At 47.0% G+C, this 22290-nt stretch overlaps 11 non-coding genes across 11 annotated transcripts; 5 read left to right on the top strand and 6 right to left on the bottom strand.

Moving 5' to 3' along the window:
- The first annotated feature begins 4308 nt into the window (after window positions 1-4308).
- Window positions 4309-4472, top strand: LOC134899113 (U1 spliceosomal RNA). The gene has a single exon (XR_010172796.1). It is a non-coding gene; the product is annotated as a U1 spliceosomal RNA (small nuclear RNA).
- A 152-nt stretch (window positions 4473-4624) lies between these two features.
- LOC134899388 (U1 spliceosomal RNA) lies at window positions 4625-4786 on the top strand. Its single transcript, XR_010173064.1, has one exon. It is a non-coding gene; the product is annotated as a U1 spliceosomal RNA (small nuclear RNA).
- A 670-nt stretch (window positions 4787-5456) lies between these two features.
- LOC134898925 (U1 spliceosomal RNA) lies at window positions 5457-5620 on the top strand. The gene has a single exon (XR_010172614.1). It is a non-coding gene; the product is annotated as a U1 spliceosomal RNA (small nuclear RNA).
- A 152-nt stretch (window positions 5621-5772) lies between these two features.
- On the top strand, window positions 5773-5935 carry LOC134899595 (U1 spliceosomal RNA). The gene has a single exon (XR_010173248.1). It is a non-coding gene; the product is annotated as a U1 spliceosomal RNA (small nuclear RNA).
- Window positions 5936-6606: 671 nt separating this feature from the next.
- Window positions 6607-6770, top strand: LOC134898992 (U1 spliceosomal RNA). Its single transcript, XR_010172680.1, has one exon. It is a non-coding gene; the product is annotated as a U1 spliceosomal RNA (small nuclear RNA).
- A 357-nt stretch (window positions 6771-7127) lies between these two features.
- Window positions 7128-7290, bottom strand: LOC134899536 (U1 spliceosomal RNA). Its single transcript, XR_010173208.1, has one exon. It is a non-coding gene; the product is annotated as a U1 spliceosomal RNA (small nuclear RNA).
- Window positions 7291-7442: 152 nt separating this feature from the next.
- On the bottom strand, window positions 7443-7606 carry LOC134898968 (U1 spliceosomal RNA). The gene has a single exon (XR_010172656.1). It is a non-coding gene; the product is annotated as a U1 spliceosomal RNA (small nuclear RNA).
- A 671-nt stretch (window positions 7607-8277) lies between these two features.
- Window positions 8278-8440, bottom strand: LOC134899577 (U1 spliceosomal RNA). Its single transcript, XR_010173231.1, has one exon. It is a non-coding gene; the product is annotated as a U1 spliceosomal RNA (small nuclear RNA).
- Window positions 8441-8592: 152 nt separating this feature from the next.
- On the bottom strand, window positions 8593-8756 carry LOC134899043 (U1 spliceosomal RNA). Its single transcript, XR_010172729.1, has one exon. It is a non-coding gene; the product is annotated as a U1 spliceosomal RNA (small nuclear RNA).
- A 673-nt stretch (window positions 8757-9429) lies between these two features.
- LOC134899315 (U1 spliceosomal RNA) lies at window positions 9430-9592 on the bottom strand. The gene has a single exon (XR_010172995.1). It is a non-coding gene; the product is annotated as a U1 spliceosomal RNA (small nuclear RNA).
- Window positions 9593-9744: 152 nt separating this feature from the next.
- Window positions 9745-9908, bottom strand: LOC134898812 (U1 spliceosomal RNA). Its single transcript, XR_010172502.1, has one exon. It is a non-coding gene; the product is annotated as a U1 spliceosomal RNA (small nuclear RNA).
- Window positions 9909-22290: the final 12382 nt, after the last annotated feature.

Below are 22290 nucleotides of genomic sequence, written 5' to 3'. Positions count from 1 at the left end.
AATGCTAGCAAGCTGAATATTTAAATCCTTTTTGTTCCGCAGCATTCCAATGTGGAAGATTCCATGGAACCAGAGATCCTTCCATTGAGAAGGACATGCTGCCTGGATGACTACACTGTGCAAATTAAATCACGGAGCCAGTTGGTTTGTGGGTGGCTCTGGTGACTGGGTGGTTGGGTGGGTGGTGTGTCGGAGGTGGAGCACATGCAAATGATTGTGTATCATCCAGCTAGTGAGAGAGAAAACTCATGCAGGAGTGTGCCTGCTTGTCAGTGGGTTATGCACCTTGCCAGACGTCAAATCTACATAGAGCAGCTGGAGGGGACAAGAGCAGGTTTGCAAAATATAGATAGAAGAGCATATATGCTGGCACATTCTCCATGATTGTGTCAGCTTATGTTTTGGTGCACTGCACTTTCCTCCACTAAGTTTTAGCCATTTTTGTTAAGCTCAAGTGTAGTTGCTTCTCGGCCTTTTGGCTGTGATCTTGTATCGTGGTTGAAGGGTCTGCTGGAGGGAGGGATTGTTTTCTTCATTGGCGAAAAACCAAAGATATTCCAGGATGGAAGGCTATCCGTTTTTCAGTTGTGGAAGAGCACAGAGGTCGGATTAGACTACATTCTATAGTAAAGGATACCTTTCTATTTATTGCCCCTCCCCTTATATGTGTCTGTGTTACAATAAAGCTTCGGTCTTGTGATTCCCTCACCCTCTTACACTCCACACACATAGCCTTATTAACTGTTGTATTATTGTATAGTTTAAATGTATAGTGCAGTTCATGATTTATAGTGTAGGCTGGCCTGTGCTGTAGTTCTTGAACTGTACTATACCGACAGCATTTGTATTGTGTTTTATCTGTGCTGCAACACAGTACTTATGTGTGTAATGTTTATGTATGTTTTTTTGCTTCTTTATGTCAATAAAGACTGCTTTTTCAATCCAATATCTGAAAACAATCAATGTTTATCTTTGATGGCAATAGAAGTGGTATGATATTTGCTGCTTTTGAAAGGCAATATCTGATATGTCCCCTATCTGGGAACCATATATTAAATGGCTTTTCAGAAAAGGGAGATGGTAGAAGAGCTTTCAGTACTTGTAGGACCGATGCACATTTCCTATTCTAGCCTCCAAAAACAGATTCAGTTGCATTTTCCAGCGTGTTTTGGATGCGCCTTTGCAAATGTCTTACATCGACAAACTTATTCAGTACTATTTTGCAAATAGGGTTACATTGTTGCAACATTGTGTTCCCTAATTGCTTGATTTTTTAAATGCAACAATTGATAAAGACACCTGATAACTGCTCTGTGGAGTCTTATTTTGTGTCTACTTTTTATCTACATTGAATTCTCTACCTCTAATCAAGGCATTTTTAAGTGCTGGGGGCTGCCAGGACGTGAGGCCTACCTAGACTTTAGATCTGAATTTGAATGTACTTGTGAACTAACTTAATTTCCTACTTCTAAATTCATTCCTAAATTCACTACTTACATGAATCCTGTAGTTGGGCATTTTGGGACTTCGATTGTGGGCATTGTTTTGTCTCCAGACCAGCAGCAGGTGGTGTGCATTTGCTGGAAAGGCATCGAAGACCTCCGATATGCTGCATCTCCTGATGTGTGTCTCCCTCAAGTGGCTGTCAGCAAATGCCTGCTAGACACCCCATTCCAAGCTGATTGTGACATCACGGTACATGCATCATAGAACAGGCATGCTAGAACATGGGTCTTCAACCTGCGACCCTCCAGCTGCTGTGGAACTACACATCCCAGCATGCCCTGCCTCAGTTTTAGCATACCTTAATAGCAAAACTGTGGCAGGGCATGCTGGGATGTGTAGTTTCACAGCAGCTGGAGGGCCACAGGATGAAGACCCATGTGCTAAAGCCAAGCCGCAGGTACATTGAATGCTAGCAAGCTGAATATTTAAATCCTTTTTATTCCGCAGCATTCCAATGTGGAAGATTCCATGGAACCAGAGATCCTTCCATTGAGAAGGACATGCTGCCTGGATGACTACACTGTGCAAATTAAATCACGGAGCCAGTTGGCTTGTGGGTGGCTCTGGTCACTGGGTGGTTGGGTGGGTGGTGTGTCGGAGGTGGAGCACATGCAAATGATTGTGTATCATCCAGCTAGTGAGAGAGAAAACTCATGCAGGAGTGTGCCTGCTTGTCAGTGGGTTATGCACCTTTCCAGACGTCAAATCTACATGGAGCAGCTGGAGAGGACAAGAGCAGGTTTGCAAAATATAGACAGAAGAGCTCTCCAGCCTAGTTTGCTGTCTGTTTCCACTTCTCTTTTCTTGAGCCGCTCCCTTCTATGCCCTTGCGCACTATCCTGACTTCTCACATCTGCTTACTTTGTGCCTTCCAACGCACAATGCGAATTACAGGTAGTGCTGCAGGGCCCACACCCTTTTACTTGCCATACAGAGCAGCTCTGGAGCTGTTACAGTGCCCAGCTTCTGCAAGAAATCAGCTTGAATGCTTCAGGGGCTGGGGCATAGCCAACATGAGCCCCACACCGAAGGAGGGTGGAGGTGTTTAATGCAAACTATAGGTCATCCAAGCGCCGCAAAAGGCCGCCATGCCCTGCACGCCCCTTTTCTCTTTTCATATGCAGACGAGGGTTGAAGCCAACTTTGACCCACTGCTTGGATGACATCACCATATGCAAATCCATCTGCTGCAGGCCTTCCCGCAGGAATGCTTGCACTAGTTGTTGCATTTGGTTTGTTGTTTGGGGGTGCTTCAGTATTAGGCAGCCTTCTGCCCTCCCATGTTCATCTGAAAATATGTGTTCTCCCTGCAGTTGTTGTCCCCAGATGAGAGTTCCCTTGTGCTGCCTAATGATTTTGAATTGAAGTGGTTCATGTAGGTGCTATTTTAATCTGATTTTATATATGCATTTTAGTATATTTTTTTTTTTGCTTTACCATATTTATCTTTTTATTCTAGAACCACTATTTGTCTGATCAGTTATTTAATATTGGAACCAGTAGATATAAGGTGGATTTTATATATTAATTAAACACTTTTAATTGACTGTAAAGAAGTCTACGCCAGCTTATCTCTGATTACGGACATTGGAATAGAAGTATACTGAAGAGAGATGAGCGTTGTGCGGCAAGTTGTCATGACAACGGACTCCAAGACGACGTAACCGGAAGTGACGTATCGCTAGACCTAGCGACTACGAGAAAAAGATCTAGGACTCCGGAGGCGGAAGTGACGGAGTGGGAGTTCAGGTTGCTATGGTAACCCGGCGGTTTCCGAACATGACGCCAGGTGGAATCAATTTGGAATCTGGCTGTGATTTGCTATTTAAATCTGGATGTGTGGTGCAGTGAGTATTCAGCCTCGAAAAAGACTCCAGGAATAGGAGTTGAAACGCGTCGGCGTATTCCATCTGTGACTGGCATTTACGGTGGTCTGCACTTCTAAGAACCAGAGGACTTTCCAGCTCCAGCCCGGGCGGTTTTGGGATTTAAAAGAACTTGTTTGAGAACTTTTTTGGGTTCTCAAACCCTCTGGTAATTGCTCTGCATATCTCTTTGTGGCTGTCACATTTTGGAGAATCATTCTGCACATTTTTACCCTACCTGTTTATTGTGTTATGTCCATGTTCCCCGATATGTGTCATTAAAAAACTTTATTGCACATGTGGTTCCCCTCTCCCCTCTGTTTTACATGCTACTACATTGAGAGGAGGAGGAGTGAGGAGTAAGAACCTGGACTTTCACGGTGACCTTAAGGGTTGTATGTTTTGTTTTTTTATTGCATGCAAGCACTTTATGCATTCATTTATGCACTGTTACTAGGCGCCTGTTGGTACCCGCAGCCTAATTTGTTTATTGTTCATTCATTTCTGGTGCTCTGGAGAGGCACTTATCCTGGTTGCGGGGGCTATTGTGCAGCCTTGTTTTAGACTGCGCGACACGTGGATAAAACTAGACAGATTCTTTGTTATACATTCCCTGCATACCCCTTTTCTCTTTTCATATGCAGATGAGGGTTCCAGCCAACTTTGGCCCACTGCTTGGATGACATCACTGTATGCAAATCCATCTTCTGCAGACCTTCCCCCAGGAATGCTTGTACTAGTTGTTGCATTTGGTTTGTTGTTTGGGGGTGCTTCAGTATTAGGCAGCCTTCTGCCCTCCCATGTTCATCTGAAAATATGTGTTCTCCCTGCAGTTGTTGTCCCCAGATGAGAGTTCCCTTGTGCTGCCTCAGTTGAATCTCCTTTACTTGACAGAGATGTGCCTGAGCAGCGGCCCTCCCCAGCCCTATCCCAAATCATACTTATTTTGCATAGGAGATATCATGGTAATGAAGACTGTTATCCCAGGGTGAGGTTCATTCATTGCATTCTGGGTATGCTGACCCCTGTGATTTCCCCAAATGTGGGAAACTTGACTGCATTATTTGTGGTAGTGGGGGACTGTGTTTGTGCTTTCCTCTGGTCAGCTCTGGTAAAAGTCAGATTTCTTTGTCTCAGATCTTCCTCTAGCCTTGTTCTTCTTTCGAGAGTTCCCTTGTGCTGACTCAGTTGGATCTCCTTCACTTGACAGGGAAGTGCCCGAGCAGCGACCCTACCCAGCTCTAGCCCAACTCCTACTTACCTGCCAGGTGAGATACTATGATCATGAAGGTGTTCTCCCAGGGCAAGGCTCACCCATTGCACTCTGGGTGTGCTGCTCTTGCGATTTCCCCAAATGTGGGAAACTTGACTGCATAATTTGTGTTTCCCCTGGTCGGCTCTCGTATAATTCAGATCTCTTTGTCTCAGGTCTCTCTCCAGCCTAGTTTGCTGTCTGTTTCCACTTCTCTTTTCTTGAGCCGCTCCCTTCTATGCCCTTGCGCACTATTATGACCTCTCCTGTCTGCTTACTTTGTGCCTTCCAACGTCAATGCAAACTACAGGTAGTGCTGCAGGGCCCACACCCTTTTACATGCTTTACAGAGCAGCTCTGGAGCTGTTACAGTGCCCAGCTGCTGCAAGAAATCAGCTTGAATGCTTCAGGGGCTGGGGCATAGCCAACATGAGCCCCACACCGAAGGAGGGTGGAGGTGTTTAATGTGAATTAGGGGTCATCCAAGCGCCGCAAAAGGCCGCCATGCCCTGCACATCCCTTTTTTCTTTTCATATGCAGACGAGGGTTGAAGCCAACTTTGACCCACTGCTTGGATGACATCACCATATGCAAATCCATCTGCTGCAGGCCTTCCCCCAGGAATGCTTGCACTAGTTGTTGCATTTGGTTTGTTGTTTGGGGGTGCTTCAGTATTAGGCAGCCTTCTGCCCTCCCATGTTCATCTGAAAATATGTGTTCTCCCTGCAGTTGTTGTCCCCAGATGAGAGTTCCCTTGTGCTGCCTCAGTTGAATCTCCTTTACTTGACAGAGATGTGCCTGAGCAGCGGCCCTCCCCAGCTCTATCCCAAATCATACTTATTTTGCATAGGAGATACCATGGTCATGAAGATTGTTCTCCCAGGTTGAGGTTCATTCATTGCATTCTGGGTATGCTGACCCCTGTGATTTCCCCAAATGTGGGAAACTTGACTGCATTATTTGTGGTAGTGGGGGACTGTGTTTGTGCTTTCCTCTGGTCAGCTCTGGTAAAAGTCAGATTTCTTTGTCTCAGATCTTCCTCTAGCCTTGTTCTTCTTTCGAGAGTTCCCTTGTGCTGCCTCAGTTGGATCTCCTTCACTTGACAGGGGGGTGCCCGAGCAGCGACCCTCCCCAGCTCTAGCCCAACTCCTACTTACCTGCCAGGTGAGATACTATGATCATGTAGGTGCTTCTCCCAGGGCAAGGCTCACCCATCGCACTCTGGGTGTGCTGCCCCTGTGATTTCTCCAAATGTGGGAAACTTGACTGCATAATTTGTGTTTCCCCTGGTCGGCTCTCGTATAATTCAGATGTCTTTGTCTCAGGTCTCTCTCCAGCCTAGTTTGCTGTCTGTTTCCACTTCTCTTTTCTTGAGCCGCTCCCTTCTATGCCCTTGCGCACTATCCTGACTTCTCCCGTCTGCTTACTTTGTGCCTTCCAACGCACAATGCGAACTACAGGTAGTGCTGCAGGGCCCACACCCTTTTACTTGCCTTACAGAGCAGCTCTGGAGCTGTTACAGTGCCCAGCTGCTGCAAGAAATCAGCTTGAATGCTTCAGGGGCTGGGGCATAGCCAACATGAGCCCTACACTGAAGGAGGGTGGAGGTGTTTAATGCGAACTAGGGGTCATCCAAGCGCCGCAAAAGGCCGCCATGCCCTGCACGCCCCTCTTCTCTATTCATATGCAGATGAGGGTTGAAGCCAACTTTGACCCACTGCTTGGATGACATCACCATATGCAAATCCATCTGCTGCAGGCCTTCCCCCAGGAATGCTTGCACTAGTTGTTGCATTTGGTTTGTTGTTTGGGGGTGCTTCAGTATTAGGCAGCCTTCTGCCCTCCCATGTTCAACTGAAAATATGTGTTCTCCCTGCAGTTGTTGTCCCCAGATGAGAGTTCCCTTGTGCTGCCTCAGTTGAATCTCCTTTACTTGACAGAGATGTGCCTGAGCAGCGGCCCTCCCCAGCTCTATCCCAAATCATACTTATTTTGCATAGGAGATACCATGGTCATGAAGATTGTTTTCCCAGGGTGAGGTTCATTCATTGCATTCTGGGTATGCTGACCCCTGTGATTTCCCCAAATGTGGGAAACTGGACTGCATTATTTGTGGTAGTGAGGGATTGTGTTTGTGCTTTCCTCTGGTCAGCTCTGGTAAAAGTCAGATTTCTTTGTCTCAGATCTTCCTCTAGCCTTGTTCTTCTTTCGAGTTGCTCCCTCGGTGTGGGGCTCATGATGGCTATGCCCCAGCCCCTGAAGCATTCAAGCTGATTTCTTGCAGCAGCTGGGCACTGTAACAGCTCCAAAGCTGCTCTGTAAGGCAAGTAAAAGGGTGTGGGCCCTGCAGCACTACCTGTAGTTTGCATTGTGCGTTGGAAGGCACAAAGTAAGCAGACAGGAGAAGTCAGGATAGTGCGCAAGGGCATAGAAGGGAGCAACTCAAGAAAAGAGAAGTGGAAACAGACTGCAAATTAGGCTGGAGAGAGACCTGAGACAAAGAGATCTGAATTATACGAGAGCCGACCAGGTGAAACACAAATTATGCAGTCAAGTGTCCAACATTTGGGGAAACCGCAGGAGTAGCACACCCAGAGTGCAATGGGTGAGCCTTGCCCTGGGAGAAGCACCTTCATGATCATAGTATCTCACCTGGCAGGTAAGTAGGAGTTGGGCTAGAGCTGGGGAGGGTCGCTGCTCGGGCACCCCCCTGTCAAGTGAAGGAGATCCAACTGAGGCAGCACAAGAGAACTCTCGAAAGAAGAACAAGGCTAGAGGAAGATCTGAGACAAAGAAATCTGACTTTTACCAGAGCTGACCAGAGGAAAGCACAAACACAGTCCCTCACTACCACAAATAATGCAGTCCAGTTTCCCACATTTGGGGAAATCACAGGGGTCAGCATACCCAGAATGCAATGAATGAACCTCACCCTGGGAAAACAATCTTCATGACCATGGTATCTCCTATGCAAAATAAGTATAATTTGGGATAGAGCTGGGGAGGGCCGCTGCTCAGGCACATCTCTGTCAAGTAAAGGAGATTCAACTGAGGCAGCACAAGGGAACTCTCATCTGGGGACAACAACTGCAGGGAGAACACATATTTTCAGATGAACATGGGAGGGCAGAAGGCTGCCTAATACTGAAGCACCCCCAAACAACAAACCAAATGCAACAACTAGTGCAAGCATTCCTGGGGGAAGGCCTGCAGCAGATGGATTTGCATATGGTGATGTCATCCAAGCAGTGGGTCAAAGTTGGCTTCAACCCTCATCTGCATATGAATAGAGAAGAGGGGCGTGCAGGGCATGGCGGCCTTTTGCGGCGCTTGGATGACCCCTAGTTCGCATTAAACACCTCCACCCTCCTTCGGTGTGGGGCTCATGTTGGCTATGCCCCAGCCCCTGAAGCATTCAAGCTGATTTCTTGCAGCAGCTGGGCACTGTAACAGCTCCAGAGCTGCTCTGTAAGGCAAGTAAAAGGGTGTGGGCCCTGCAGCACTACCTGTAGTTCGCATTGTGCGTTGGAAGGCACAAAGTAAGCAGACGGGAGAAGTCAGGATAGTGCGCAAGGGCATAGAAGGGAGCGGCTCAAGAAAAGAGAAGTGGAAACAGACAGCAAACTAGGCTGGAGAGAGACCTGAGACAAAGACATCTGAATTATACGAGAGCCGACCAGGGGAAACACAAATTATGCAGTCAAGTTTCCCACATTTTGGGAAATCACAGGGGCAGCACACCCAGAGTGCGATGGGTGAGCCTTGCCCTGGGAGAAGCACCTACATGATCATAGTATCTCACCTGGCAGGTAAGTAGGAGTTGGGCTAGAGCTGGGGAGGGTCACTGCTCGGGCACCCCCCTGTCAAGTGAAGGAGATCCAACTGAGGCAGCACAAGGGAACTCTCGAAAGAAGAACAAGGCTAGAGGAAGATCTGAGACAAAGAAATCTGACTTTTACCAGAGCTGACCAGAGGAAAGCACAAACACAGTCCCCCACTACCACAAATAATGCAGTCAAGTTTCCCACATTTGGGGAAATCACAGGGGTCAGCATACCCAGAATGCAATGAATGAACCTCAATCTGGGAGAACAATCTTCATGACCATGGTATCTCCTATGCAAAATAAGTATGATTTGGGATAGAGCTGGGGAGGGCCGCTGCTCAGGCACATCTCTGTCAAGTAAAGGAGATTCAACTGAGGCAGCACAAGGGAACTCTCATCTGGGGACAACAACTGCAGGGAGAACACATATTTTCAGATGAACATGGGAGGGCAGAAGGCTGCCTAATACTGAAGCACCCCCAAACAACAAACCAAATGCAACAACTAGTGCAAGCATTCCTGGGGGAAGGCCTGCAGCAGATGGATTTGCATATGGTGATGTCATCCAAGCAGTGGGTCAAAGTTGGCTTCAACCCTCGTCTGCATATGAAAAGAAAAAAGGGATGTGCAGGGCATGGCGGCCTTTTGCGGCGCTTGGATGACCCCTAATTCACATTAAACACCTCCACCCTCCTTCGGTGTGGTGCTCATGTTGGCTATGCCCCAGCCCCTGAAGCATTCAAGCTGATTTCTTGCAGCAGCTGGGCACTGTAACAGCTCCAGAGCTGCTCTGTAAAGCATGTAAAAGGGTGTGGGCCCTGCAGCACTACCTGTAGTTTGCATTGACGTTGGAAGGCACAAAGTAAGCAGACAGGAGGAGAAGTCAGGATAGTGCACAAGGGTATAGAAGGGAGGGGCTCAAAAAAAAAGAAGTGGAAACAGACTGCAAACTAGGCTGGAGAGAGACCTGAGACAAAGAGATCTGAATTATATGAAAGCCAACCAGTGGAAACACAAATTATGCAGTCAAGTTTCCCACATTTGGGGAAATCACAGGGGCAGCACACCCAGAGTGCAATGGGTGAGCCTTGCCCTGGGAGAAGCACCTTCATGATCATAGTATCTCACCTGGCAGGTAAGTAGGAGTTGGGCTAGAGCTGGGGAGGGTCGCTGCTTGGGCACCCCCCTGTCAAGTAAAGGAGATCCAACTGAGGCAGCACAAGGGAACTCTCGAAAGAAGAACAAGGCTAGAGGAAGATCTGAGACAAAGAAATCTGACTTTTACCAGAGCTGACCAGAGGAAAGCACAAACACAGTCCCCCACTACCACAAATAATGCAGTCAAGTTTCCCACATTTGGGGAAATCACAGGGGTCAGCATACCCAGAATGCAATGAATGAACCTCACCCTGGGAGAACAATCTTCATGACCATGGTATCTCCTATGCAAAATAAGTATGATTTGGGATAGGGCTGGGGAGGGCCGATGCTCAGGCACATCTCTGTCAAGTAAAGAAGATTCAACTGAGGCAGCACAAGGGAACTCTCATCTGGGGACAACAACTGCAGGGAGAACACATATTTTCAGATGAACATGGGAGGGCAGAAGGCTGCCTAATACTGAAGCACCCCCAAACAACAAACCAAATGCAACAACTAGTGCAAGCATTCCTGGGGGAAGGCCTGCAGCAGATGGATTTGCATATGGTGATGTCATCCAAGCAGTGGGTCAAAGTTGGCTTCAACCCTCGTCTGCATATTAAAAGAGAAAAGGGGCATGCAGGGCATGGCGGCCTTTTGCGGCGCTTGGATGACCTATAGTTCGCATTAAACACCTCCACCCTCCTTCGGTGCGGGGCTCATGTTGGCTATGCCCCAGCCCCTGAAGCATTCAAGCTGATTTCTTGCAGAAGCTGGGCACTGTAACAGCTCCAGAGCTGCTCTGTATGGCAAGTAAAAGGGTGTGGGCCCTGCAGCACTACCTGTAGTTCGCATTGTGCGTTGGAAGGCACAAAGTAAGCAGATGGGAGAAGTCAGGATAGTGCGCAAGGGCATAGAAGGGAGCGGCTCAAGAAAAGAGAAGTGGAAACAGACATCAAACTAGGCTGGAGAGCTCTTCTGTCTATATTTTGCAAACCTGCTCTTGTCCTCTCCAGCTGCTCCATGTAGATTTGACGTCTGGAAAGGTGCATAACCCACTGACAAGCAGGCACACTCCTGCATGAGTTTTCTCTCTCACTAGCTGGATGATACACAATCATTTGCATGTGCTCCACCTCCGACACACCACCCACCCAACCACCCAGTGACCAGAGCCACCCACAAGCCAACTGGCTCCGTGATTTAATTTGCACAGTGTAGTCATCCAGGCAGCATGTCCTTCTCAATGGAAGTATCTCTGGTTCCATGGAATCTTCCACATTGGAATACTGCGGAATAAAAGGATTTAAATATTCAGCTTGCTAGCATTCAATGTACCTGCGGCTTGGCTTTAGCACATGGGTCTTCATCCTGTGGCCCTCCAGCTGCTGTGAAACTACACATCCCAGCATGCCCTGCCACAGTTTTGCTATTAAGGTATGCTAAAACTGAGGCAGGGCATGCTGGGAAGTGTAGTTCCACAGCAGCTGGAGGGTCGCAGGTTGAAGACCCATGTTCTAGCATGCCTGTTCTATGATGCATGTACCGTGATGTCACAATCAGCTTGGAATGGGGTGTCTAGCAGGCATTTGCTGACAGACACTTGAGGGAGACACACATCAGGAGATGCAGCATATCGGAGGTCTTCGATGCCTTTCCAGCAAATGCACACCACCTGCTGCTGGTCTGGACACAAAACAATGCCCACAATCGAAGTCCCAAAATGCCCAACTACAGGATTCATGTAAGTAGTGAATTTAGGAATTAATTTAGAAGTAGGAAATTAAGTTAGTTCACAAGTACATTCAAATTCAGATCTAAAGTCCAGGTAGGCCTCACGTCCTGGCAGCCCCCAGCACTTAAAAATGCCTTGATTAGAGGTAGAGAATTAAATGTAGATAAAAAGTAGACACAAAATAAGACTCCACAGAGCAGTTATCAGGTGTCTTTATCAATTGTTGCATTTAAAAAAATCAAGCAATTAGGGAACACAATGTTGCAACAATGTAACCCTATTTGCAAAATAGTACTGAATAAGTTTGTCGATGTAAGACATTTGCAAAGGCGCATCCAAAACACGCTGGAAAATGCAACTGAATCTGTTTTTGGAGGCTAGAATAGGAAATGTGCATCGGTCCTACAAGTACTGAAAGCTCTTCTACCATCTCCCTTTTCTGAAAAGCCATTTAATATATGGTTCCCAGATAGGGGACATATCAGATATTGCCTTTCAAAAGCAGCAAATATCATACCACTTCTATTGCCATCAAAGATAAACATTGATTGTTTTCAGATATTGGATTGAAAAAGCAGTCTTTATTGACATAAAGAAGCAAAAAAAACATACATAAACATTACACACATAAGTACTGTGTTGCAGCACAGATAAAACACAATACAAATGCTGTCGGTATAGTACAGTTCAAGAACTACAGCACAGGCCAGCCTACACTATAAATCATGAACTGCACTATACATTTAAACAATACAATAATACAACAGTTAATAAGGCTATGTGTGTGGAGTGTAAGAGGGTGAGGGAATCACAAGACCGAAGCTTTATTGTAACACAGACACATATAAGGGGAGGGGCAATAAATAGAAAGGTATCCTTTACTATAGAATGTAGTCCAATCCGACCTCTGTGCTCTTCCACAACTGAAAAACGGATAGTGTTCCCAAGCCTTCCATCCTGGAATATCTTTGGTCTTTCGCCAATGAAGAAAACAATCCCTCCCTCCAGCAGACCCTTCAACCACGATACAAGATCACAGCCAAAAAGCCGAGAAGCAACTACACTTGAGCTTAACAAAAATGGCTAAAACTTAGTGGAGGAAAGTGCAGTGCACCAAAACATAAGCTGACACAATCATGGAGAATGCGCCAGCATATATGCTCTTCTATCTATATTTTGCAAACCTGCTCTTGTCCCCTCCAGCTGCTCCATGTAGATTTGACGCCTGGCAAGGTGCATAACCCACTGACAAGCAGGCACACTCCTGCATGAGTTTTCACTCTCACTAGCTGGATGATACACATTCATTTGCATGTGCTCCACCTCCGACACACCGCCCACCCAACCACCCAGTCACCAGAGCCACCCACAAGCCAACTCGCTCCGTGATTTAATTTGCACAGTGCAGTCATCAAGGCAGCATGTCCTTCTCAATGGAATAATCTCTGGTTCCATGGAATCTTCCGCATTGGAATGCTGCGGAACAAAAATGATTTAAACATTCAGCTTGCTAGCATTCAATGTACCTGCGGCTTGGCTCTAGCACATGGGTCTTCATCCTGTGGCTCTCCAGCTGCTGTGAAACTACACATCCCAGCATGCCCTGCCACAGTTTTGCTATTAAGGTATGCTAAAACTGAGGCAGGGCATGCTGGTATATGTAGTTCCACAGCAGCTGGAGGGTCGCAGGTTGAAGACCCATATTCTAGCATGCCTGTTCTATGATGCATGTTCCGTGATGTCACAATCAGCTTGGAATGGGGTGTCTTGCATGCATTTGCTGACAGCCACTTGAGGGAGACACACATCAGGAGATGCAGCATATCGGAGGTCTTCGATGCCTTTCCAGCAAATGCACACCACCAGCTGCTGGTCTGGACACAAAACAATGCCCACAATTGAAGGCTCAAAATGCCCAACTACAGGATTAATGTAAGTAGTGAATTTAGGAATGAATTTAGAAGTAGGAAATTAAGTTAGTTCACAAGTACATTCAAATTCAGATCTAAAGTCTAGGTAGGCCTCACGTCCTGGCAGCCCCCAGCATTTAAAAATGCCTTGATTAGAGGTAGGGAATTAAATGTAGATAAGAAGTAGACACAAAATAAGACTCCAAAGAGCAATTATCAGGTGTCTTTATCAATTGTTGCATTTAAAAAAATCAAGCAATTAGGGAACACAATGTTGCGACAATGTAACCCTATTTGCAAAATAGTACTAAATAAGTTTGTCGATGTAAGATATTTGCAAAGGCGCAAACAAAACACGCTGGAAAATGCAACTGAATCTATTTTTGGAGGTTAGAATAGATGCAGGATCAAGTAGCTCAATGGGTAGGGTATTTGATTAGAATTCAACAGGTTATAGGTTTGAATCCAGGGTATGATAGTTTGAGGTGTTATTTAATAAAGTATGTTTATATATTAGTCACACATGGCTTACTTCAGTGGTTTCCAAACTTTTTTGAATCACGGCGCCCTAGAATATCAGAATTTTTTTCACGGCACCACTAGGCCAAAAATTTCTTATTGAGAAATTTAGAAAGAAATATTACATTAAGTTGATCACGTTTATATGTCATCCTAAAGGTCAGTTGTGTGGTGAGGGACAAGATTTGATTCTGTTTGGCCACATATTTTATGACTGGCAGCCACCAGCACTGGTTTTGCCTATTATATTGACCATGAATAATTTGAATTGGTCCTGGACCACCAACCCAGGGCACCCCTGCAAGTGTCCCGAGGCACCCCAGGGAGCCACGGCACACAGTTTGGGAACCTCTGGCTTACTTGTACAAATGGCATGTCACCAGTTAGTGCTGACTGCTGATATGCCATTTGCACAAACACGCCATGTGTGACTGTATATGCATTTAAGGAGGGCACCCCGGCAATACCACAAACCATTGAGTGTCAAGTATACTAGATATATCTTCATATCTCATGTGCTTTCTCTGAGACCAATCTTGTTATGCCCCTTCCCCACAAGGCATGCGCCTTTTGTCCATATTGCAAAAATGGGGAGGGGGGGGGGCATATAATTATCTGTCACAGGGCACCAAAAAGTCTAGTTATGGCTCTGGTATGCATTATGTAATCTGGCAGACCATATCTCCAACACTGGCTGGTTGGAATAGAGATCCGGTTATCTATGTGAGCACATGACCATCAACGATTTACTCTCAAACACTAGAAAATGGACAAAAATGGTCCCCTAAACAAATTGGTTAAATTTTGGGTTTAACCAATTTGTGTAATGACCATTTTTGACCACTTTTCTAGTGTTTGGGAGCAAATGGTTAATTGACATTTGCTCCTATACATTACCAGATTTTCATTCCATCCATCCAGACTGGATAGATAGCCTGACAGATAATTGTGTAGTGTACGCCCAGGATAACTGTCAGTTGTGCTTTCTTTTATGACGGCACATAAATGGGTGGGCAGATCCAGAGCAAGCACTGCCCACTCATGCATAGTTGTCAACTGATGTGAAGTTCCAGGGGGCAATCTCAGTTATAAAGAAAAGTATCTGGAAATTGTCCCTAGTTTAAAAAAAAAATAAAAAAAAATTGATCAACTCCATTTATTTAGTATGATATCCCAGGTGATAGGATGCCGGCAGTCAGAACAACATACTTTATTAAATAACACATCTCAAACTACCATACCCAGGATTCAAACCTATAACCTGTTGAATTCTAATCAAACACCCTACCTATTGAGCTATTTGATCCTGCATAAAAATTGTGAACATTATATGAAGCTATTGGTACTTTGAAAAAAAAAGTATCAGCATTACAACGCAGCAGATCCATGCAGTTTGCAGCCACACACTACATGTATCTGCTCAGCCACAATGCTGATTATTTCTTCACAAAGTACAAGGTAAGCTCCAAACAGAATTCTCTAGCTTAGAATTATGCCAAACCTAGAAGTCGGGCCCCCCACCCTGGGATCCCCCAGAGGGAGGCCTGCACCGTCATGCGGCAGGCTTGTCCGTTTTGGAAGCAGGCTGATGGGCAGCCCAGGCTTGCTTCAGTCTGGGCTTGGCAGGTCTGGAAGCATGAGCTTGCTTTGGGTATGCCTGACCTTGGGTACGCTTTACCTTGAGGATGAAAGGGCCAAGGGAAAGTACTTTTAGCCTTCTGCGTGGTAGGAGTCATACTAGGTAGGCAAGCTGTTTTAGCAGTAGCCAGATCAGCTACAATCTTATTGAGGTCTTCTCCAAAGAGAGTGTCTCCCTTGAAAGGAAGCACCTCCAGGGTTTTCTTGGAATCCATATCCACCGACCAGGATCTCAACCAGCTGTATAAAGTATTACCTTGGAACTGGCTCTCCACTCCCCATTATCTGGTTATCATGGCTTCCTCCGCCAGTGTCCAGACTCGCTTGCTGAAGCTCGGCCACTTCTTCCTAGCAGCAGGCTCCTGGATCACTGGGCAGCAGAGGTGCTTGGGAGCCGGAAGGGGGCGGAGCAATCAGGCAGGCAGTTGCAGTGCTGCCCAGCTATCTGTGGTGTGAGAAGAAGCAGGGGCACCCCACCGCTGGCAGTGCTGCAGCTAGCGGTGGTGGCAGCGGCGAGGCTGCTGGGCTGGGTCTTGAAAAAGGTGGAAAGAAGGGTGTTACGGCATGGAATGTACAAACTGCGAGACCCTGCTGGTAGCGCCTTTGTCTATTTAGTAGGAAGGGCACGTAACAGCCGGAGGGCAATGGAGGAAGCCCCTTTAGGGCTGGAGCCCGGCGGCAACTGACTCCGTTGTCTCTGGCAGTTCCGCCCCTGGACTAGAGGAATGGTCAAGAACATGGCAACATTTAATGCCAAAAAATGCAAAATCATACACGTCTCAAAAATACAAAGGCTAACTATAATATTAAGGGCATTATAATGGCAAGAGGAAAGCTATCTAAGTATTACTATTTCAGGTGAGCAATGTAACAAAGCAATAGGAAAGGCAAGTCAGATGCTTGTTTGCATAGGTAAAGAACCAGTAGCAGAAAAAAGTAATACAGGTTGAGTATCCCATATCCAAATATTCCGAAATACGGAATATTCCGAAATACGGACTTTTTTGAGTGAGACTGAGATAGTGAAACCTTTGTTTTTTGATGGCTCAGTGTACACAAACTTTGTTTAATACTCAAAGTTATTAAAAATATTGTATTAAATGAACTTCAGACTGTGTGTATAAGGTGTATATGACACATAAATGAATTCTGTGAATGTACACACACTTTGTTTAATGCACAAAGTTATAAAAAATATTGGCTAAAATGACCTTCAGGCTGTGTGTATATGGTATATATGAAACATAAATGCATTCTGTGCTTAGATTTAGGTCCCATCACCATAATATCTCGTTATGGTATGCAATTATTCCAAAATACAGAAAAATCCGATATCCAAAATTCCTCTGGTCCCAAGCATTTTGGATAAGGGATACTCAACCTGTAATGCCACTGTATAGGTCCTTGGTACAGCCACATTTAGAATCCTGTGTTCAGTTCCAGAAGCCATATCTCAAGTCCTGTTGGAGAAAGAGCACTATATAAATAAATAGTATCAAAATTTGTTTCACGGCACCCCTAGGCCAAAGTTTTTTTTATTGAGAAATTCAGAAAAAAATATAAAATTAAGTAAATTGTGTCTATAGCATGTCATCCTCAGGTTCAGTTATGTTGTGAGGGAATGGTTTTGCCAATTTAATAAAGTATAAATAATTTTAATTGGTCCTGGACCACCAAACTATGCTACCAGTGCAAGAACCCCAGTTTGGAAACTACTGCCATAAAATAAACCTTTTTTGTTTTTTTTAAACTACATGTAATACACCTTAGATCTCAGTTCCTAAAAGGTTTTAAACCCTTGCATACAGTAAACTACACATATTTAAAAATCCTACACCGGGCAAAAGTGCTCACGGGCCAATTTCATGGCAGTCTCGGATAGTAGGGCATTGTGGATTCACCAAGGGAATGCTGATGCTGACTCCAAGAAGCCTCTTCAAGATCGCAGGAGCAGAGTCCTCTGCTTCTGCCAAATCCACTGCATGACGCTGGGGCTCTCTTGCAGGAGCCCACACCAGTGGGGGGCACCAGGGGCGGAACTACTGGCAGGGCAGGCAGTGCATTGCACTGGGGCCCCGCCGCACTCAAGGGCCCACAGCCGCCGGCATTACAATGAGTCACAATGACTCATTGTATCATGCCGCAGCCGCACACCAGCGCTCCCGTCAGGTCTGCGTCCTGCGACTCCCGCCGCCCGCCCGTCGTAACGAACAGATCAGGCCAGGGCACTACGGGCAGCAGCCGCAGCACCAGACACGCTGCCGCCTCTGTAACACACGAAGAGGGAGGAGGGTCGCTTGGAGATGAGAGGAGCAGCGGCACGGGCGGGAGGAGGAGGAGGAGGGAGGTGAAGGAAGGAGCCGCAGCAGCGCTTTGTTACTGGTGGAGGCGCTGCTGCTGCTGCCCCTCTGCTTCACTATAGGCTGTCTTCCGAGAACAGCCTATAGTGAAGCAGAGGGGCAGCAGCAGCAGCGCCTCCACCAATAAGACAGCGCTGCTGCGGCTCCCTCCTCCACCTCCCTCCTCCTCCTTCTCTACTGCCCGGGAATCGTCAAGCTGCACGAGGAGCCTGAGCCAGCGGAGAGGGTAAGTATAATTCTTCTTTCTTTCTTTCTTTCTTTCTTTCTTTCTTTCTTTCTTTCTTTCTTTCTTTCTTTCTTTCTTCTCTTTCTTTCTTTGTTGGGACTGCCTGCCGCTATGTGTAAAAAGGGGGAATCTGCCTGCCGCTATGTGTAAAAGGGGGGAATCTGCCTGCCGCTATGTGTAAAAAGGGGGAATCTGCCTGCCGCTATGTGTAAAAAGGGGGAATCTGCCTGCAGCTATGTGTAAAAGGGGGGAATCTGCCTGCAGCTATGTGTTAAAAGGGGGAATCTGCCTGCAGCTATGTGTAAAAAGGGGGACTGCCTGCCGCAATGTGTAAAAAGGGGGAATCTGCCTGCCGCTATGTGTAAAAAGGGGGAATCTGCCTGCAGCTATGTGTAAAAAGGGGGACTGCCTGCCGCAATGTGTAAAAAGGGGGAATCTGCCTGCCGCAATGTGTAAAAAGGGGGAAGCTGCTTGCCGCAATGTGTAAAAAGGGGGAATCTGCTTGCCGCAATGTGTAACAAGGGGGAATCTGCCTGCCGTAATGTGTAACAAGGGGGATGCTGTCTGCCGTAATGTGTAACAAGGGCACGCTGTCTGCCATAATGTGTAACAAGGGCAAGCTGTCTGCTGTAATGTGTAACAAGGGCAAGCTGTCTGCTGTAATGTGTAAAAAGTGTACGATGTCTGCCATTATGTGTAACAAGGGCAGGCTGACTGCTGTTATGTGAAAAAAGTGTACGCTGTCTGCCGCTATGTTTAACAAGGGCAGGCTGTCTGCCGTTATGTGTAAAAAGTGTACGCTGTCTGCCGCTATGTTTAACAAGGGCAGGCTGTCTGCCGTTATGTGAAAAAAATGTACGCTGTCTGCCGCTATGTGTAACAAGGGCACGCTGTCTGCCGTTGTGTAAAAAAGGGGGATGCTGTCTGCCGTAATGTGTAAAAAGGGGACGCTGTCTGCTGTAATGTGTAAAAAGAGGACGCTGTCTGCTGTAATGTGTAAAAAGAGGAATCTGTCCGCCGTAAGGTGTAAAAGGGTCTCTACCTGGTGTAGTGGTGCTACTGTGCGGCGTAATTTGAATAATGGAGACTACTGTGCACCGTTTTATGAATTGGTATTATTTTGTGGCCACACCCCTTAACCACGAAGCCACGCCACTATGTTTTTTTGCGCGCGCCTACGGCGCGCACTGCCCCTGTTTTGCATGCAGGGGTGGGGCTCCAATGCCGTTTCTTGCACACACTGCTAAAATGTCTAGTTACGGCACTGTTGCTAGGTATCCACTTCCCTGAGCAGGCCCCCCTAACCAGATCCTCTCCAGGGGTGAGGGGGTGGACTTGGATGGGAAGGGAAGGGGGGGGGGCCCAAGCCATTTTGTCGCACATGGGCCCACTGCTCGCTAGTTCCACCACTGGGGGGCACGTCTAAAACTCTTCAGTCAGTTCTGGATTCATTCGGACCTGGACTCGTGGGTTTTACAAATAGTGTCCCAAGGGTACAAACTGGGGTTTCAAGAAGTTCCCCCTCACCGATTGTTCAAATCAGCCTTAGTCAGCAGGGAGAAGGTTTTTATTCAAGCCTCTTCGTGGTCCCGAAGCCGGACGGCTCAGTCAGACCAATCTTAAATCTGAAATCCCTTAATTTCTACCTAAAGAAATTCAATTTCAAGATGGAATCTCTCAGGGTAGTGATCTCCAGTCCGGGGGATAAAGGAGATTTCCTGGTTTTGGTAGACATAAAGGATGCCTACTTACATGTTCCTGACACAGAAGAGGTTTTCTTCTAGTGGAATGGCTCTGGAGATCCAGAGTCTGGTCAAACAAATTCTGAAACCAGCAAGAGTGTTAATCCATCAATGCATTCGGTTGCTGGGGAAGATGGTTGCGGCCTACGAGGCCATTCAGTTTGGCAGGCTCCATGCCAGAGTGTTCCAGTGGGACCTGTTGGACAAGTGGTCCGGATCCCACCTACACATGCACCGGAGGATAATACTGTCTTCCAAGACCAGAATCTCACTCCATTGGTGGCTGCACAGTTCTCACCACCTAGAGGGGCGATGGTTTGGGATCCAGGACGGGATCCTAGGGACCACGGATGCAACCCTCCGAGGCTGGGGAGCGGTCACACAGGGGGAAAACATCCAAGGAAGATGGTCAAGTCAGGAAAGTTGTCTCCACATAAATGTTCTGGAGTTAAGGGCCATTTAATAACTGCAGACACAGTACGCACTGGGACGGGTGCCCAGCATCCTCTACGGACTAAGAGAAAAGGATTTACCAGTAGGTATTAAAATCCTATTTTCTCTAAAGTCCTAGAGGATGCTGGGGACTCCGTAAGGACCATGGGGATAGACGGGCTCCGCAGGAGACATGGGCACTTTAAGAAAGACTTTAGTTCTGGGTGTGCACTGGCTCCTCCCTCTATGCCCCTCCTCCAGACCTCAGTTTGATACTGTGCCCAGTGGAGACTGGGTGCTTTTCAGGAGCTCTCCTGAGCTTTCTGACAGAAAGTATTTTGTTAGGTTTTTAATTTTCAGGGAGCACTGCTGGCAACAGACTCCCTCATCGAGGGACTGAGGGGAGAGAAGCAGCCCTACTCTCTGAGTTGCAAGGTCCTGCTTCTTAGGCTACTGGACACCATTAGCTCCAGAGGGATTGGTACGCAGGATCTCACCCTCGCCGTCCGTCCCAGAGCCGCGCCTCCGTCCCCCTCGCAGAGCCGGAAGATAGAAGCCGGGTGAGTATGAGAAGAAAAGAAGACTTCAGAGGCGGCAGAAGACTTCATGATCTTCACTGAGGTAACGCACAGCACTGCAGCTGTGTGCCTTTGCTCCCATACACCTCACATACTCCGGTCACTGTAAGGGTGCAGGGCGCAGGGGGGGCGCCCTGGGCAGCAATATAAACCTCTTTCGCAAAAATATAACATATATACAGCTGGGCACTGTATATATGTATGAGCCCCCACCAATTTTACAGTTTAAGCGGGACAGAAGCCCGCCTCCGAGGGGGCGGGGCTTCTCCCTCAGCACTCACCAGCGCCATTTTTTCTCCACAGCACCGCTGAGAGGAAGCTCCCCGGACTCTACCCTGCTTATACCACGTTAGACAAGAGGGTTGAAAAGAGGGGGGGGGGGGGGCACATAATTCGCAAATTACATACAGCAGCACTACTGGGCAAACATTAAGTTACTGTTTTATTCCTGGGTTATATAGCGCTGGGGTGTGTGCTGGCATACTCCCTCTCTGTCTCTCCAAGGGGCCTTGTGGGGAAACTGTCTTCAGAAAAAGCATTCCCTGTGTGTGTGGTGTGTCGGTACACGTGTGTCGACATGTCTGAGGAAGAAGGCTATATTAGAGAGGAGCGGGAGCAAATGAATGTGGTGTCTCCGCCGACAGCTGATTGGATGGATATGTGGAATGTTTTAAATGCTAGTGTAAACTCATTGCACAAAAGATTAGACAAGGCAGAAGCTTTGGGACAGTCAGGGTCTCAACCCATGCCTGATCCTATGTTGCAGGGACTGTCAGGGTCTCATAAGCGCCCACTATCCCAGTTTGTTGACACAGATACCGACACGGATTCTGACTCCAGTGTCGATTACGATGATGCAAAGTTACAGCCAAAATTGGCAAAATCCATTCGATTTATGATTATGGCAATAAAAAATGTTTTGCACATCACAGAGTAACCCCCTGTCGCTGACAAGAGGGTACATATGTACAAGGGAAAGAAGCCTGAGGTAACCTTTCCCCCCTCACACGAGCTGAACGAGTTATGTGAAAAAGCTTGGAAATCTCCAGATAAAAGACTGCAGATTTCCAAAAGGATTCTTATGGCGTATCCTTTCCCATCAACGGATAGGTTACGATGGGAATCCTCCCCTAGGGTGGACAAAGCATTAACACGCTTATCCAAGAAGGTAGCCCTCCCGTCCCAGGATACGGCTACCCTCAAAGAGTGTGCTGACCGCAAACAGGAGATTACCCTGAAGTCCATTTATACACATTCAGGTACCTTACTCAGACCGGCAATTGCGTCGACCTGGGTGTGTAGTGCTGTAGCGGCATGGACAAATGCCTTATCTGAGGGGATGGATAGCCTAGACAAGGATACTATTTTATTGACCCTGGGGCATATAAGAGATGCTGTCCTATATATGTGTGTATGCAAACTACCGGTGGTACTGCAGGGCCCACACCCTTTTACTTGTCTTGTAGATCAGCTCTGAAGCTGTTACAGTGCCCAGCTGCTGCAAGAAATCAGCTAGAATGCTTCAGGGGCTTGGGCATGGCCAACATGAGCCCCACACCGA

This window comes from Pseudophryne corroboree, chromosome 3 (assembly GCF_028390025.1).
Source record: "Pseudophryne corroboree isolate aPseCor3 chromosome 3, aPseCor3.hap2, whole genome shotgun sequence".
NCBI classification, from domain to species: Eukaryota; Metazoa; Chordata; class Amphibia; order Anura; family Myobatrachidae; genus Pseudophryne; species Pseudophryne corroboree.
This window is presented reverse-complemented; position numbering and strand designations above follow the sequence as displayed.